This window comes from Herpailurus yagouaroundi, unplaced genomic scaffold (genome assembly GCF_014898765.1).
Source record: "Herpailurus yagouaroundi ecotype Mexico unplaced genomic scaffold, PumYag 180, whole genome shotgun sequence".
NCBI lineage: Eukaryota > Metazoa > Chordata > Mammalia > Carnivora > Felidae > Herpailurus > Herpailurus yagouaroundi.
Window position 1 is genome coordinate 14,617,223 of NW_024412411.1, and position 4,904 is coordinate 14,622,126.

The 4,904-nt window shown below is 33.5% G+C and overlaps 1 long non-coding RNA gene across 1 annotated transcript in view; it reads right to left on the bottom strand.

The window, feature by feature from the left end:
• Window positions 1-1,694: 1,694 nt before the first annotated feature.
• The window catches only part of LOC121039362 (uncharacterized), a 19,086-nt gene continuing 15,876 nt past the window's right edge, over window positions 1,695-4,904 (bottom strand). Inside the window, exon 3 of the long non-coding RNA XR_005794727.1 lies at window positions 1,695-2,109. This is a non-coding gene — a long non-coding RNA (uncharacterized LOC121039362). The remainder of the gene's footprint in view (window positions 2,110-4,904) is intronic.

The following is a 4,904-nucleotide window of genomic DNA, read 5'->3' on the forward strand; positions in this document are numbered from 1 at the left end:
GAAAAAAATGGCAACCAAGAATATATCTGGAAAATCTGTCCATCAAAAACAAAGAAGAAATTAAGAATTTCCCAGATAAACAAAAGTTGAGGGAATTCATTACCACTAGATTTACCCCCATAAGATAGGCTAAAGGGACTCCTTCAAATCGAAGCAAAAGGACTATGAACAGTAACACAAAACCATACAAAAATATAAAACTCCCTGGTAAAGTTAAATATTAAAATAATAATAATAAAGTTAAATATTTAAAGTATGATAATGTAGGTATGTAAATCACTTTACAATATAGTATAGAATTTAAGAAAAAGCATAAAAAGCTGTAGGTTTATGTTAAGAAATATGCAATATAAAAAGATGTAACTATATCATCAGTAACATATAGTGTGAAAAGCAGAGATGTAAAAGAGTGGATTTTACACACAATGGAAGTGATTATCAGTTTAAAGTAGATTGTCATAACTTTAAAACGTTTCATGTTATTGCAGTGGTAATCACAAAGAAAATACCCATATAGTATACAGAAAGGGAAATGAAGATAGAATCAAAGTATGGAACATTCCTCCAAAGAGACAACATGTTAGGCCACAAAACAAGGCTTAAAAAGAAGATTCAAACCATTCAAAATATCTTCTCTAACCATGATGAAATGAAATTAGAAACAAATAAAAAAAAACAAGAAAATTCACAAATATGTGGAAACTTAACAATGAACTCTTTTTAAATTATTCAACATATATTATTCCATATATTAATATATGTAACACATTAATATATTCAATAGGCATAACTAAAATCTCTCAAATTATAGTTCAAATATATTCAATTTGTTTAGTATAAACCAAATCTCTCTTACTGTGTTTAGACTCGATTGACATCAGTGTCAGGAGAGGCAGACCACTATTGGCCCTCCTACATGTTCTGCATGTTCTTGCTGAGCGTGTCAAACTGAAAACCCTATCTGTCCTTTGACTCTGCATCCTTTCTATAGGTAGTCACACAGGCAAATTAATAAGTCCACAACAGATGACCATTATACAACTCCCTTCATTTTTTTCTTCTTCACACATAAAAAAGCCTGTTTACTTAGTTTCTTTTTATAAATTATGAAGTTTTAATTGTTTTTTAAAGTATTTATATTTTGGTTTCTTTTTTATTGAGATATAATTAACATATTAGTTTCAGGTGTACAACATAATGATTCAATATATGTGTATATTTCATAATTATCACAATAAGCCTAATTAACATTCATCACCACACATAATTACAAATATATTTTTCTTGTGATGAGAACTTTCAAGATTTACTGTCTCAGCAAATTTCAAAATTACAATACAGTGTTATTCACTGTGGTCACTATGCTGTACATTACACCCCCAGGACTTACTTATTTATAACTGAAAGTTTGTACCTTTTGACCACCTTCACCATTTCACGCATCCTTTATCCCCCACCTCTGGCAACCACCAATCTGTTAATCTGTATTTATGAATTGGTTTTGTTGTTGTTGTTGTTTGTTTGTTTTAAATGCCACATGTAACTGAGATCAATGGTATTTGTCTTTCTTTGTCTGACATTTCATTTAGTATAATGGACCTCAAGGTCCATCCATGTTGCCACAAATGGCAAGATTTCCTTCTTTTTATGACTGAATACTATTCAATTGTGTGGATGTATATCACATTTTCTTTATCCATTCATCCATCAATAAACATATAGGTTGAGTCTATATCTTGGCTATTATCAAGTACTGCAATAAACCTGGGAGTGCATATATCTTTTGGAGATAGTGTTTTTGTTTCCTTCAGATAAATACCCAGAAGTGAAATGATGAGATTATATGATGGTCATATTTTTTCCCAATTTTTTTGTTTTGTTGATGCCGATGCTCAGGCCTTGACCTTCTGCAGCACTCCTGCTGCTGCTGCTGCTGCTGCTGCTGCTGCTGCTGCTGCTACTTGGTCTTCAGGTTCTCCTGGTGCCGGTTAAGTCACAGCACATGGTATGTGTCTTCTTGGACCACAGATCCAGGGACTTGTATTTCTTACCCTCAAAGAATTTCCTGAGGTTCTCTTCCAAGTCTAGTTGATGATGGTGCTAGATTAACTTAAAAAAGAAGAAAGAAGACTCAAAGAGCTAAAATAGAAATGAAAGCAGGGATTTTACAACTTATGACCCCAAATTAACAAGGATCCTGAGAGACTACTATCAATAGTCTCTACAATCAATAATTATATGCCAACAAATTGGATAACCTAGATGAAATGGAAAAATTCCTAGGAACATCTAACCCATCAAGATTGAATCATGAAGAAATAAAAAATATGAACATACCTATAACTAGTAAGGAGACTGAAGCTGTGATTAAAAAGCTCCCAACAAAGTTTATGAGCAAATGGCTTCACTGAAGAATTGTACCAAACATTTAAAGAATCAATACCAGTCCTGCTCAAACTCTGCCTATGAGTTTAAGAGAAGGGAATACCTCCAAAATCATTCTATGAAGCCAGTATTACAGCATTATCCCGATATTAAAACAAAAAAAGTTAAAGATCCAAGAAAGTTATAGAACAATATTCTTGGTTCACATTGATGCAAAGATCCTAAACAAAATATTGGCAAACTAAATTCAAAAGAACATCAAAAAGTTCATATACAGGGGCGCCTGGGTGGCGCAGTCGGTTAAGCGTCCGACTTCAGCCAGGTCACGATCTCGCGGTCCGTGGGTTCGAGCCCCGCGTCAGGCTCTGGGCTGATGGCTCAGAGCCTGGAGCCTGTTTCTGATTCTGTGTCTCCCTCTCTCTCTGCCCCTCCCCCGTTCATGCTCTGTCTCTCTCTGTCCCAAAAATAAATAAACATTGAAAAAAAAAATTTAAAAAAAAAAAAAAAAAAAAAAAGTTCATATACAATGACCAAGTGGAATTTATACTTGGAAAAAACAAGGATGGTTCAATATAAAAATATCAATCAATGTAATATATCTCATTAACAAAATCAAGGACAAAACCACATGGTCATCTCAATACAGAAAAATTAAATATCTCTTATGATAACAGTTACTCAACAAATTAGAATAGAAGAAAACTACCCCAATGTAATAAAAGCCACTTGTAGAAAGCTCATAGCTAATATACTCAATGGTAGAAGACTGAAAGCTCCTTCACTAAGATGAAGAACAAAGCAAACATGTCCACTCTTGACAACACTATTCAATGTAGTACTTGAAGTTCTAGCAAAAGTAATTAGATAAGAAATTGGGGGAAAAAGTAAAATTATCTCTGTTCTCAAATGACATACTCTTATATGTAGAAAAACCTAAAAATCCCAGAAAAAAAAAAAACTATTACAACTAAAAACTATTTCAACAAATTTGCAGGATACAAAAGCAACACACAAAAATTAGTTGTCAATAACAATAACAATGCTCAATCCAAGAAAGTTGTCAATAACAATAACAATGCTCAATCCAAGAAAGAAATTAAGAAAATAAACCCAATTAATATACCATTGAAAAGGATAAAATAGTTAAGAATACATTTATTCAGGGAGGTGAAAGACTCATTGACTCAAAACTACAAAACATTGCTAAAAATATTAAAGAAGACAAAATACATGGAAAGACACCCTGTGCTTCTGGATTGGAAGACTCAGTATGGTTCAAATATCCATATGACCCAAATTGATCTACAGAGTCAATGCAATCCCTATCAAAATATCAATGGCATTTTTTTTCAGAAATAGAAAAAATATCTTAAAATTCATATGGAATATCAAGGTATCCTGACTAGCCAAAACATTCTTGAAAAAGAACAAAGTTGGAGGCCTCACACTTCTTATGTCAAAACATAGTACAAAGCAACAGTAAGTAAGATGATGGGCTGTCATAAAGATAGATATATCAACCAATGGAACACAATAGATATTCCAGAAATAAATCTTTGCATATATGGGCAAATGATTATTGACAAGGCTGTCAAACCTATATAATGGGAAAAGGATGGTCTCCTCAAATAAATGGGGTTTGGAAAACTGGATATCCACATACATACATACATACATACAGTTGGATCTTTTCCATACTCCATATCCAAAACTAACTCAAAATGGATTAAAGACTAAAATGTGATTAAAGACCAAAAACTACACAACTCCTAGAAGTAAACATAGAAAAATGAACTTCAGTACATTGGATTTGGCAATAATTTCTTGGCTATGACATCAAAAGCACAGGCAACAAAAAAAGCCTGTGCAAAACAAAATAAATCCAATTAATATATGACAAATGACTTCAACAGACATTTTCCTAAAGAATATACACAAATGGCCAATAAGCACACAAAAAGATGCTCAACATCACAAATCATCAGGGGCATGCAAAGTAAAACCACTATGAGATACCCTCTCACACTCATCAGGATGGCCACTATCAAAAGAACAAAAAATAAGTGCTGACAAGGAAATGGAAAAGTTGGAACATTTGTGCCATGCTGGTAGGAGTGTAAGATGGTGCAGCCATCATGGAAAACAGTATGGCAATACCTCAAAAAAATAAAAATAGAAATACCACATGATCCAATAATCTCACTTCTGGGTATGTATACAATAGCATTCAAAGCAGAGGCTTGAAATGATATTTGCACACCCATGTTCTTTGTAGCATTACTCACAATAGCCAAGTGATGAAACAATCCAATGTTCATGATTGAATAAATGGATAAAGAAAATGTGGTACCTACATATACATACTTGGAATATTATTCATTCTTTTTCATTTTTTTGAGACAGAGAGAGGGAGCAAGTGAGTGAGGGGCAGAGAGAGATGGGGAGAAAGAGAACCCCACAAGGGGCAGAGAAAGAGAGAGAGAGAGAGAGAGAGAGAGAGAGAGAGAGAGAGAGAGAGA